At 25.5% G+C, this 14955-nt stretch overlaps 1 protein-coding gene across 8 annotated transcripts in view; it reads left to right on the plus strand.

Moving 5' to 3' along the window:
- The window catches only part of phtf (putative homeodomain transcription factor), a 169136-nt gene extending 157435 nt beyond the window's left edge, over nt 1-11701 (plus strand). For all 8 annotated transcript variants that reach the window (XM_075359808.1, XM_075359759.1, XM_075359800.1 and 5 more), the window contains one exon: nt 3397-11701. The gene's annotated coding sequence lies outside the window, so the exon portion shown is untranslated. The remainder of the gene's footprint in view (nt 1-3396) is intronic.
- Nucleotides 11702-14955: the final 3254 nt, after the last annotated feature.

Consider the following 14955-nt stretch of genomic DNA (forward strand, 5'->3'; position numbering starts at 1 on the left):
GGTAGGTGGTACATAATACAGTATATATATATATATATATATGCATTTACTACCCACGTAAATTACAATTTTTATTAGAGTTAGAAGAAGTGCAGTAGATTCCATGTGTTTTTATGCTGTCAAAAATTAATTTATTTTTTATAAACAAATACAGCAATTTTCAGCAGAAAATAACTATTAATAAACTTGTTATAAAACTATGCAACAAGATAAAAATTATTTCTTTATATGAATTAATCTATATCTTAAATTTTTTTTAATGAGTGAGTTGCCTATTAAATTTGCAATGGAAGTGATAGTAAAATATAAAAAGTTTTAATTTTTTTATATGTAAAGAAATACATTTAAATTGTTCATAAATTGAAATTTTCAGTTTATGTTTAATTAAAAACATTTACTGAATTCATGATATAAATAAAATACAATAGATATCAAAAGTTATCATTTTTGTTTAATTAAAAATAATTGCTACATTCGTAGTCTAAATGAAATGCAGTAGATATCAAAATAGTAATTATTTCTTTACATAATTAAGGCTTTACATTTGAAGTAAAAGCATGTAGTGAATTTGTACAAAAATTATAAACAATTGACAACAGACGTTATTATTTTTGTATGTTAAAGAAAAAAATGTTTAATAAGCCAAAGTTTTCCTTTTTAAAGCCAGAAATATTAATTTAAATTTATAACCACAATTGCTTTTTGCACAGTTAGTTTTAAAAATGAGAACTATATTCTACAGAAGGGAACCTCTGAAGCTTGATTAGGAATGCAAAAATGAAAAAAAAATCTATGAAACAAAATCATTGTTAAACATATTAAGATCTTAATTAAATGTATAGACTCTTCATAACATGTTAGGATCACAAAGTGTGTGATGGCTGGGATTATTTTGTCTGTATAGGAGCATTATGTTCATGAATAACACAATATCTATTATTATTAATCAGCTGCTTTAACTCCCCACTGCCATTGATCAAATGATACACATATCATTTGTATGGAAGTAAATTTCATTTATTTGTGTTTTCAGTTTCTATTAACAAAGAAAATGTAGGTAACACATGTTAACAAAAAAATTCTTGGACTTTACATCAAATGATAATGTGAACTCTAAGTTATACAAAGGACTTGAGCCGTATAAAATCAATAACTGGCTGATACAGTGACCTCATATATTGGAAGAAGGAACCAAGAGAAGGTCTCCAGGTATGGTTAACCAGCCAGTTAGGAATCATGTTACAATTTATAATGTGAAGGGAAAGGGGAAAGAGAGGCCATTGCTAAAAATACAATTCAACTTTCAAGAATATTTGAGAACATAAATCATGTAGCAAATATCATTGATTAACATTACGATTTAGAAAGAACTCTTAATCCATGTGTGTGCACTACACATGCCGTCAGTTGGTGACTAAATAAAGAAACAAAAACACATCTCCTTGAATTTTATAATTTAATCAAAAAGAGGAAATTAGTACAATAATATCACTACAAAAACATAACAAAAAGTCATTTATTTAGTTATAAAATTAAAAAAGTACTCAATTTATTTTAAAAGAAATATAATAAACTATTTATGTACTTGAATGAAAACTGTAATCAATATCACTGTTTCAGATGTTTAGATTCTAATAATATGAGGATTACTAATACATATCCCAAACCAAGAAGTATAATATGTTTACATATATTAGATGTAGAAATGAAAAAAAAACTGCATATGAAGACCATTGATCTTGTATAATCATACAAAAGAAAATAATGAATAAAATTATTAGCACTTAAAACAAATTACTCACTAGTAAACCTTGCAGTTAGATAAATTCAAAATCTTTTCATTTCTTATTTAAGCTTTTTTTAATTTAGTTCTGTTAATTGAAGATTTTTTTGTTAAGTTTATCAATATGAATTAATCAGTATAATAAATATTAATATAAAAGTGGTGAAAGAAATTGACATCACTGTTGCAGAGAGTTGATTATGAAATCACTTAAGTTGTGATCCACCATACTATAAACATTTTTATGTACATAATAGTATGCATATCTTTTTATCCATTTTTACTTCTCAAAACACATAGAATAAGCTGGAAATTACATTGTTTAATAGTGTCAGGACAAACATAATTGTTATCAAGTTGGGTTAAGAAAGCGTTGTTGGGAAAAAACATCTGATACCTTGTAGGGATTAACAAATAAATGAAAAAAATTATCAGTAATTTTCTTAGTACCTGAAGAAGAAGCTTGATATTTTTTCAGCACTCTTGAGTCTTGTTCATCCAAGAAATGATTAGGTAATGGATGCTATATGACAATTTATAAAGGGCGTATATATTTTATAAAAAAATGTAAAATAGTTTACACTTAAAGGGTCAAAAAGAAATAATGTGAAATTAAAATAACTGTTATTTTTATTTGCACTCACTATTTGAAATATTTTTCTACATAAGCTCCTACTTTTATGCACTTAGTCCAACTTTTAAAACAAATTTTTTAATTCCTTTTTGAAAGAAACGTTTTAGCCTGGTATGTAGCCAGTTTTCCACCATTCCATTACTTCTTCATCAGAACCAAAATGATTCCTTTGCAGTTCTTATTTCAGTGAGCCAAAAAAATAAAAATTACTTTGAGCCAAGTGATGGCATCCATCACTTGGCTCAAAGTGTACATTGTACATCCAATGTACACTTCACTTCAAGTAAGTGTTGAAGCTTTTGTAATCACACGTAAATTTAATATTAAGAGTTTTATGAGATTGTAACCTTATACAACAGTGATTGGATTCGTATGGTGTAGCATAGTTTAATAAGTCCACCGGGGCTAGTCTAGTGGTTAACTTGTCATCGCAAATCAGCTGATTTCGAAGTTGAGAGTTCTAAGGCTCAAATCCTAGAAAATGCAGTTACTTTTATACAGATTTGTATACTAGATCCTGATACTGGTGTTCTTTGGTGGTTGGGTTTCAATTAACCATACATCTCAGGAATGGTCGACCTGAAACTGTACAAGACTACACTTCATTTACATTCATACCACCCTCATTCATTCGCTGAAGTAATACCTAACAGTGGTTCTGGAGGCTAAACAGGAAAAGAGAGAGCATATTTTAATAAATTCTAGTTTACATGATAGTGATGCTGAAGTAACCAAATTTGATGTTGGTAAAATTTAGGAATGGAAAAATCTTAAAATTTAAGATAAAAACTCAGGAGTTTGGCAGTTCATATGTATCTTTAAATCCAACATTCATGAAGTTAATAATCAAACTATAAAGTTTACTGTAGTTTAAGTACATTCTACATACTGATTTTATTATTGTTTTTAACTCTGTTTTTGTTGTTTTAATGTAATTATTATATTTTTTAATCATACATATGTTTTTGTTTGATTTCAGTTTGACTTCCTCAGTATTGTTGAATAAAATTAGTTTTTCAGTACCTCATTGATAATCTTTTCAGTATATAATATGCCAATTAAAGTGTAAAAATGCATTGCAGCCTTCTGAGAGGTAGTCTGTTTATATAAAATAGTATATTAGACAGCTATTGGCAAGCTGTTTTAGTTTATTAGACAAAATAAAATATTGTTGTTCTCAGAAATTACATTATCTTCCGATGTGACATACATATTATTTTGTACTTAGTTATTCTTAATTTGTTATAATTTTGCAACCAGTATGTTTTATGTTACTGTAGTTCTCAAAATTGTAAACAATGTTGTATAATAGTTATATATATTTTTTTAAAAATCATTGTTAAAAAATGATTTCTGAAAAAGATAACCCTTTGACTAGTCATTATAACTTATTTTAAATGATAATATTGAAGAAAAATTTTAACTTAAATAAAATTGAACATTATTTTTTAACTTGAAAATATTCACCATGTTAATTTACGGTACTACAAACTTTTAGTTTGTTAAACAATAATTGCAGTGGCTTAATAAAAGCATAATCCATATTTGACTAATTTAATACTTTACTTTTTTAAATTTTTAAAAAGATTTAAAAAAATGTAAGTTACTATCTTATCATAAAAATTTTAACACTACAACAAATATTGCAGTTGTAGTGTTCTGGAGATTTTTAAATTATTATTTTTTATTTCTGTTTACAGCATCAGTAAAGTGATTACATTGTTACAGATTTTTGTTTAAGAGAATGTGATTGGAAGTTAAGTTATTACTTTCAAGTTTTTGCTTAATGATAGTTAGAGTAATGATCATTTTATTTCTTGGTACTTAAAAACCGTAATAATATACATTTTACCATTTTTCAGAAGCCAATATTTTGTTGGTTTCCTGGTATCGTATTACTGAAACTTTTAAATGTAATTATTGAAATAGAGAAAAAACTGGGAAAGAATAACTATTGTAATTTTACTAATTATAATAATTTGTTACTTTGCTTTATAATCTGAATTAGTTTAATTCAGTTCTAAAATTATAACTTTGTGTATAGTTCAGTGTAACAGTAAAAAATTATATGTTCTTTAAAAGATGTGAAAGATGAAGAAGAAGATGAGAATAATAATATGAACTATTCAATAGAGATTTTCAAATGTTGTGATAGTTTTACTTCATTATTTATTGTGAGATTGGACCTGAAATAAAAAATTCCTAATTAAAAGTAGTGTTATTTTATTTATTTCTGTAAACATTCATATTAAAATATTTGTTTTTATTTGTAGTAAGAATTAATATATTATGCAATTAACAAACCAATGTACATGCCCTGCATACATACAGTAAGTAGCCGTTTTCTCTTAGGCGGTGAACTGTGCTTGTGGTATGTTTTCAGTATATTTGTGGTATAGTTCCAGAGATGATAACTTTCCAGTCCTAAACAAATAATGCTTTAATGTGCATTTACTACATCTTTATTACATAATTAAAATTCATATGTATCTAAAATGACTAATTCATTTCCAAATTTATTGAATGTGTACTTTCCAATGTTTACTTAATTGAACTATTACATTAAAAGAAAATATGTTAAATTCCATAAACACTGTATAAAATGGGAATACATTTTTGTATTCTAATAGTATAGTTTATTTTTGAAAATTTATCTGTTCTGTAATAATTATGCAATATAAATTAATGCATAATTTGTATTTAACATTAAAAATAATTTTAAATAATAGTAATAATTATAATAACATAAATAAATAATTTTTCCTCCCCTGCTTACATTTTACTGTAATTTTTTTACAATAAGATGTTTTCTGTAAACTTTTATAATTACCATACTAGATTTTAATTGATACATAACACTTAAAATCCATTCAAATACGTATTTCATGTTTGAAATGTGTAATATTTTTAAAAATTGCTGTGACCATTTTAATTACTTATTGTTTTTAAAATTGTATGTACTGAAAAAAATACTGTTTTTGATACTACTATTATTGCACTGATATCTGATTTTAGATTTTTTTTAAATAGCCTCAATAATGTTGTTATTCATGTCTAACAGAAGTAAATTTCAGTGTAATGCAGTTTATTTGTAACAAATCCTATACTTTTAGACAATAAACAACTGTGTGCATTCAATTATTTATTTATTTTGTGGTTGATGAAATTACTTAGAAGCTCTGCAGCTTGAATTTTGTAGCGTATGAAAAATGCCATCAATGTCAGAATTCGAACCCGGTACGTTCAGATGAAAATCCAAGATGCTGCCACTTTGTCATGGAATAGTACATTTCTAATACACTCACCAATCCTGAAAACTACAGACCATCATTCGGGGTTACTTACCTATCTTTTTTATGAGTAATTATTCATCCAAAAATAAATACATCATAAAAATAAATTACATTTATTTTAAACTCTTTTATTGCCAATGTTAAAATATAGTTAAAAAAATGAATTTATAATAATGCAAATTATTGAATTTGTTTTTAAATTGATTAAGTGTATTTTTTAAAGAAAACGTGGATTAACAAAATTTATTTTAATCTCTCTTAACTGTTTACTACATTTTTAAAGAAAAATTTAAAGGCATTATTTCAGTATTTCAGTCTTATGAAAACATATGCTTAATTAGGAAAAATTCATGAAATTATTTTGTACGGCTTGTAACTGCTTTCTATACTCATATAATTGGGTTATGCTAATTCAGGAAAAAATAGTAGAAACAATTTATCTAATGAAATAAATTTTATGCTGCTGTTAACTATTTAGAATTAATATGAGAATGCTTGCATTTGTGTGTACGTAAAGAACTGTGTAGGTAACACATTTTTGTCATAAAGAATCTTGAAGAAGCTATTAATCAGTCTTCTGTATTGTTTTAGTTTTAGAAGTAATTTTTATGCATAAATAATGTTACTTAACAGTTCCTTTGTATTAACTATTTATTTCTACTTAAAGAAAAAAATTCTCTGTCCAGATTATTTTGGTATGGTAATACAGGTTATTATGGTGGGATTGTACACTTTCATTAAAAAAAAAATTAAGAAAATAATATAATGAAATACTTTTGCCCATACATACCATACTTTTAAACTAAATGTACGTTTAGTAATATTCTTGTTTGGGAAAGGATGACCTTAATTTCATGATGAGTTCAATTTAAATACATTATCACTTCACAGAAATAGTTATAAAAATTTATGGCTTATAATTTTATGTGCAATGTGAATCTAGTCAAAGGGTTTATGCAGTTATTTAAAATTAGCTAATGTTATGAATTTGTAGAATAATTTAGTTATTTAAAATTAGCTATGTTATGAAGTTATAGAATAATTTACTTACATATTATTATTTTTAAGTAGAAAAAATTGAAAAATTGATTATTTATCTACTTAATTAGCGGATGAGTGTTGATAAAATATATCCTTGATTAAAACAGTAATAAAATATAAGTTTTCAAACAGTTAAAATATATGTTATTAAAATCAAAGTTTGATCATCGATTATGCATTAAAAAAAAAATAATATTTTTATGACATCATTTTTAGCATTTTCATGAGTTTATTAGATTTAAATTATTATATTTATTTAACATTATCATCTATTTATTTTTAGTGATAGTTAATATTTTTAATTTATTAAATTATGTTTAATTTTTTGTTAGTTTTGATCTCTGCGTATTAATTCGTGTAATACTTACACAGAAGATTTCACCACATAATTTTTTTCATTAGATTTTTTCTATTATATAATTCTCATTTTTCATATATAAATGAATACAGACAGTATGGCATACAGTATATGTATTATGTAAAATTTCTGTTCCTTCATGTATTGACATTAGTTCAGGAAAATATTGAACGAACTATGTAATTTTTTAATTTTTTTGCCATTTATTCATTTAACAAAAAAGTCAGCAAAGGAGTTGAGACGGTTAAACTTTTAAATTTCAGTTCTTTTTTTTTTTTACTTTTAAGGCTGCAAAGGACCACTTTAGCCAGAATAATTCAAGTGTTTTTTGCCGATCTTTTGGCCTTTAAGTTCTTAGCTTTTACTTTCGCCCAATATTTAGTCATTCTTAATGATCTTGCTTTACTAATTTTACTACACTACTTACTCATATATTGTCATTTTTTAAAAATTAATTTAGAGCAGATGCAAATTATTTTTCTTCTATTTTCAGGTAATTAATTTTTGTTATTAATCAATTGCTTTACTTTGCATAATAGATTAAAATAAAACAAACTTTTAATTTAGACTAGCTGTCTTAGTCATATTAATGTGCTAGTATTCTTAGTTAAGATGCCAAAGTCAATTAACACTGGGTATGATTGATAAAGACTCATTAGTACATCCTTTATTGCTGGTATCCTCCAATAATTTGGAATTTCAGAGAGGGTATTGCCCATGAAAGTCATAAAAAACCTGGAAAGATGGATAGGAAGATTACATTTTTTAAGATTGTATTTATCTATTAGATTTTAAAATTTTTGAGTTAATGTTTTGAGTTAATTAGAACTAATTCTATATTCGTATATGTAGTTGTACTATGTACTGTACAGTTGTAATTCTATAGTTTTAACCGTATTGTTTTCTAGTTTTAAAGCTGAATGATTTTTTATCATAAAAGATCATTTTTAAGTTTCATAATTGTTTATTCAACTTTTGTATTGCTTTGTACAAATTTATTCAGCTTTCTTATATTTTATACACTCTCATACTTCAGAAAGAAACAAGAAAATCAATTAACGATTACAATCTTTTTTTTTTAATAAATTTCCCTAGCATTAATTTATTGAATCTAGTTGTATAGAATTCTGTAGACTTGTTACAGTATACATGAAAAATTAAAATTAGCTTTTCTTAAAATACAATGTTAATGAACAACCAAACATACATTTGAGGTTAACATAAAAGAACATTGGAGTGAAAATGAAGATAGTGTTAAGAGTAGGTAGTAACAGGATTTTCAGTAGAATTTTTAATATATCTATATATATATATTCTATATCTATAGTTAAATATCTATATATTTAAAATTTCATAGCAACATTACTTTTATGTTCTTTCACCTTAAAAATGTTTTTTTTTTTTTTATAATGATCGTTATTAATTGAATTTCTGTAATTTTTTTCAAAATCAAAAGAAATTTAATGTATGTAAATTATCTTCAGGATGGTAAAAGTAAAACAGCTTTCACTTAAAAATTAAAAATAAAATTGTTCAGAAATAGTATGATTGAAAAGTTGAAATGTTTGGGCCTTATCCAGAAGAAAATGGTTTCACAACTTAGACATCGTTGGAAAGGGTAAAAAGGAAAAACGGAGATTTCAAGATAACGGAAAGTGGTTATTTGGACACAGAAGATTGGTAAAGACATAGATAATCTTCAAATTTTTATATTCTGACAGTTAGATGAATCTTAACTGAGAGTATGATATATGGCCATAGCGTAGATAAAATTAGCCGTAATGTTTTCCCTTCACCCAGTAAAAGATCATTTTCTAAACATAATGAATATTAAACAACAGGTAAGCAATAGTTGTAAACATTCCTTACCACAATATTTTGCATATATAATAAAGCTAGTTTTTAAAAGTTTATCAGGTGTCAAATTAATACACAAGTACATAGTAGCAACAAAAATCCCAATGAATCTTTTAATTGCATTTCCAAAAATGTATTTGTGTTTAGAAACACAAATACACATATTTTCTCTAAGAATGTATGACATATGTTATTTTGTTAATGGTTGTTCTCGATTAAAACTGCTGCAAGAACTAGTTATAAATTCAGGTTGTAACATCATTATTTTGTTAAAGAAATGGATAATAAAAGAGTTAGGCAATCTGATCTAACTAATGTTGTAATTGTGATGAAGCTAATAAAGCTAAAGAGAAGTTAGAAGACGCGGATGACTCTGATGATTTAGTTGTGGCCCTGGAATGCACTAAATTATATTGTTATTATTTTTTTTAAATAAAAAGTAAAATTTTAAAGTATTTAGTGCTTTAATTACATCTTTCTGAAAAACTATCGATGAATTCAGTTGAAAATTTTATCACTAATTATACTGGTCATTACGTACATGTGGATTTATCTACTAAATTTTATCTACTTTTGAAAAATTCTTACAATATAAACTTCAAAGCATGTTAAAAATCCATATTTTTATGGTTATTATTTTATATTTTTAAATTGTTAAAAAATAACAAATAATTTATACAAAAAAAAGTTATTAAGATATGAAAATTTCTCAGATTCTAGTAATTTTTTATTTATGTTGGTTGGATATTTAGTGGTTAAGATCAATGTTCCTAAAACGCATTAAAAATAAATTTACACGATAGCCTGTGCCACCTTCCCGTATTCAATAAATGTACCAATATATCGTTATTGCTTGAAGGGTTGGATCAGTTCTAATATTATAAAATAATAGAAAGTATGTTATATTTTCTGTTGAAAAAAAAATTATTTACAACTAATTATTACTTATGTTAATATTATATAATACTGATTTCTCATGATTATTTTAAAAATTAATCTTTCTTTGCATCATGCGCTCATTTGTTATTTTATAATGTAATTCGATACTTACATTTCAATTTCACAATTTCCAAAAAATTTCATAATTCTTTAAGCATTTTGGAACTGATGAAGTATTGCATGTGGTATGATACAATAAACTTGGTTTTTTCTTCTTTTTTTTATCAGAATACATTTTTAATGCTGACTTTCTTTTTTTTCCTGTTTAGCCTCTGGTAATTATTGTTCAGCTAATACTTAGAGGATGAATGAGGATAATATGTATGAGTGTAAATGAAGTGTAGTCTTGTACAGTATCGGTTCAACCATTCTTGAGATGTGTGGTTAATTGAAATCCAACCCACCAAAGAACACTGGTGTCCACGATCTAGTATTCATACAAAAATAATAACATTAATAACATTAAAATAACATTAAATCCATATAAAAATAACTGACTTTACTAGGACTTGAATCTGGAACTCTCGACTTCCAAATCAGCTGATTTTGGAAGACGTGCTCACCACTAGACCAACCCGGTGGGTTCTTAATGCTGACTTTTATTATTCTTTTTTTATTATAACACACATGGTGAGGTATCTTGCCTTATTTCAAGTATTTGAATGCCATGTTTTTTTCCTGTGAAACATATGTTATTTCAGTTGCTATTTTGTGTAGATATTCTTTGTCATTCTTTACTCATTTATGCCAATAAGTTGTTACATTCTTCAGAAAAACTTATTCTTAAAATTATATGTAATATTTATTAGAACCTACATAGAACTGTTGAAAATTTTTTTTGATGATTTTTTTTATATTTGAAGATTGTTTGACATGGAACACATTTAAATGATACTTATATGTAAATTTTAGTGAAAATGTTTTTATTTCTGCATTACTTACGTTTTTATTTGAATGCCTTATGTTATTATTTTTATTGTATTATTTATTACTTGATATTGTAATTCTAGATAAATGTTTATTATAAGCATTTTTCTTAAAAATGCTTATATTAAAATGCCACATCAAAATATGATCATAATATTATGCAAGTATAAATAAATGTTCAAGATTAAATTGCTGATAGTATTTTGTAAAGTATTAAAAATAAAAATATATTGGAAAAATATTATAATTATAATAGATTCACTCAGAAATAAAAATAATGTTTAATACCAGTTATTAAATCTTGATTATCAGCTTCAGCAATAAATATTAGTTTTAATGTAATATATCAATTTAATTGATTGTACGTTTGTATATTAAAAAAAAATATATACAGACACATAATTAATAATTTCCTAAGACTGTGATTGTTAAAAAATATTTTGATTTTCTGTTTGAAATTTTTGTTCATAATTAAGTTTAGTTCTTATTTTTTATCATACTTACAAGATATGGTTCATTTTCTTTTGTTAATTTGTGTCTTGCATTTTTAAATTATTGTTTCTGTATTACCTGCTTTTTCTCAGATTTGATATTATGTTTTAATATTAAAACCATTATTTTTTTTAAATTTTAATTCAATAATCTTTATTCATCTCAAAATTATTTTCTGTGTAACTTTTAAACATAATTGTATTTATGTTTTTATTAATTTTATTTGAATAAATTTATTATATGACACTGCAGACTAAAATGGATAATAATTTACAAAATATCTTTATAAGGTAATTAATTAGTTATAGTATGTAATTTTATTTAAAAAGTCTATTTATTTTATTATTTGATTTTTTAATATAATTTTTTAAAACCTTTCTGTGTTGTTTTTATTTTCAATCGATTAAAACCTACGATATTACTTGTAATCATTCCTTTACCTCTCTTTTTCTTTTTAACCTCTGGAATCACCGTAAGCTATTACTTGAGAAGATGATTGAGGATGATACGTATGAATATCAATGAAGTGTAGTTTTGGACAGTCTCAGGTCGACCATTCCTGTGATGTATAGTTAATTGAAACCCAACCACCAAAAAACATCAGTATTCACAATCTAGTATTCAAAAAGTTACTGCCTTTACTAGATTTGAACCTTAGAACTCTCGACATCAAAATCAGCGAATTTGCAATGATGAGTTCACCTCTAGACCAAACCAGTGGGTTAACTTTGCAAGCCTAACATTTCATGTTTGTACATTTGTTTATCATAAAAACAAATTTTCTTTTTCACTGTTAATTACTTGTCTTGACTGTCATACAGTTGGGATTATAGTGAAACTGAAGGATTGTTGTAATCTCGAAAAGAAAATTACAAAAATCATTTCACAAGATGTTAAGAAACAGCATATTGAAAGAAAAGTAACTGAATTTTCATCAGTCTCATTTTCCATTCCATTATCTTTTTTTCATATGTTTTATTTGGATAATTTTGTTATTAAAATGAAAAATAATAAAATTGATGGTCTTGGGGAAAATGGGCACTGTATCCCTTTAAAATTTTTTTCAACTGCGAGATACATTTTTTATAGGGAAGCAGTCTTTTAAATAGAGCTAATAAAGATGCAAATTGCTAATAAAAAATAGCATTTGTTTAGAATCATGATTCAATTCTCTTTTACTATTTTGTATTTTATCATTAATATGAAATACTCACTAAAAAAAATTGATGAACAATTACCAACAACATTACATTTTTATTTAACCCTTCAGCATGTGTAGCTTTTATTAATAGAATGTGCGCATGTTGATTTCCTGCTACAAACTCAAATATCTATTCATCAAAATTTAAAGTGCCTTGTATTTTTATTTTGAAATAAAACTATTCATACATCACCATTTAATGATAATATATTTAGGTTTTTTTAATAATTAGCATTTCTTTGGACACTGCATAAGGTAAAGCTCAAAAGCTAAAGATTAAAAATAAATCACATCAGAATTCCTTGAATAATTGTAGTTATATATTTTTAAATTTAATTCGTATAATAATGAAAATTGATTTTATGATTGAATTTGAATTGTTAATTATATGTTGCATAAAAATTGCTTTGTATTTAAGTATAACATATGTGAGTAAAAAAGAAAAAGTGGTAAAAGAAGGTAGAGCAAGACTGAGAACAGCAAGTTCTCATAGTTTTGCAAGAGAGACACTTGGAGGAATGGGAATAAAAGTGGAGGGTATCAGGATGTGAAAAACAACTTACAATAGTACAGATCCACCTGAAGGTGAAAAATAATAAATTAAAACAGTAATCAGTTCTCTCACTGTACTGAAAATTTCATCTGTCTCATAGTTTACTAATTTTGAAAATTAATTAAATAATAAATAATTCAATTATTATAAGTTCATGGAAATCAGAATAAATGCAAAAAATACACATTTAGTCCTTTCAGTATAAGACAAATTGCCTCTACAAACATAAATATATAATAATGAATTCAGAATTTAAAACTAAATAATTAAATAAATTAATAGCATTATATTACTTCACATTAACAAACAGGTTTGGGAAATTTCCTTTTTTAGTGCTGTTCAGGAACAATGGCCTGGAAAGTATCAATTATTTCTGTATATATAATTATTTACAGTAATTGTAAATTAAATATTTTCCATCTCTGTAATTCTTTCAGTAAACAAAATTAATAAATTTTAACACCACATCTAGCAAGAAGTTGTAAAATACTTTGATTTCAAACTTTATATCTTATGGTGCCCATTTTGCAATAGGAAAGTCTGTAATTTATTTTTTTAAGTTTGTTTTTATTTACACACTTATCAATCTTTATTCCACACTTATCATCCCCCGCAAAGAACCTTTTTCATCACTATCCAAATCTTTGAAATCTGACAATGCTCCTCTTTTATAATTTTTTCTTATCACATTCAAATAATTCATTTTTTTTTCATCGCCTGAATGTTTGTCTTTCTCATATTTCATCTACTTTTTCTGAGAAAGTCTTAAAACTTTTTCATTCTCTTTCAAGAATTCTAGTACACTTACAAATAAAGCAATATTTGGTTACTGACTTACACACTTTTTGTTGGTGAAAAATGGTGAGCCATTTATGGCTCACCAATGTAACAGGAGTATTCAGATTTAAATTATAATCTATTATTTATCCAAAAAGTAACATAGAATAAATTAATTAGTCACTGTTATTTTTCAACATAGTGTCTCCACAGGCACAGACGCCATCTTTCGAGTAACTAATGCATTCCTTCAAACAAAATTCCTATGGCTACTGACAGACGCACTTTTGAACAGCTTCATTGGAACAAATATTTTTACCCCCTAGAGCTTCTTTTAAGGGTCCAAACACATCGAAAACAGAGGGGGTGAGATCTGAGCTATAGGGGATGTAGAACAGTCCACTTTAAGTCATGGTTTTTAGCCATTGTATTAGCAGCCACTATCCTGCAAAACACAGAGGAAATTTTGAATTTTTTGTGCTTGTTTTGGATAGTTCTTTTTACTGGATCCTTTAATAAATTTGAATAATACTCTGCTATTATAGTGTGCTACTCTATTAGGAAATCAATGTAGAGAACACCATGCATATACTAAAAGAATGAACCCTTAATTTTTCCTACTGAGAAAGTGGTTTTTGTAATGCCACTGCATCAATGCTTTTTTACTTTCAGTCAATAGACTGTAAAAATTCATCACCTTTTTCTAAATAATGTGCGAGATACCTGTTATAAGATTCATGTATCCTCTCCTCTTTATTAATTGTAAATAAATAAACTAACTTTCTCTTCTTCATATTTGTGTAAAAGTATATAAAGCTGTTATATTCAGTTGGCCTAGTTCATCAGCTGACATTTATAATATTTCTATTAATTATTCTATTGTTCAGTCTAATTTAACACTTAATGCAGTCATCTACACTATCATCAACAATTTATTATTCATTTAAAAATATAAAACTTAAACCAAATATGGAACATGTAATGATCAGTGTAACATATTAAACTCATATTTTAACAGATTGAGTAATGACTTTATTTATTATGATTCTGAACCAGCGAACTTATAGTATAGAACAATGACACCTAAGGTATTGAACCAA

The sequence above is a fragment of the Lycorma delicatula genome, chromosome 1, assembly GCF_047948215.1.
Source record: "Lycorma delicatula isolate Av1 chromosome 1, ASM4794821v1, whole genome shotgun sequence".
NCBI lineage: Eukaryota > Metazoa > Arthropoda > Insecta > Hemiptera > Fulgoridae > Lycorma > Lycorma delicatula.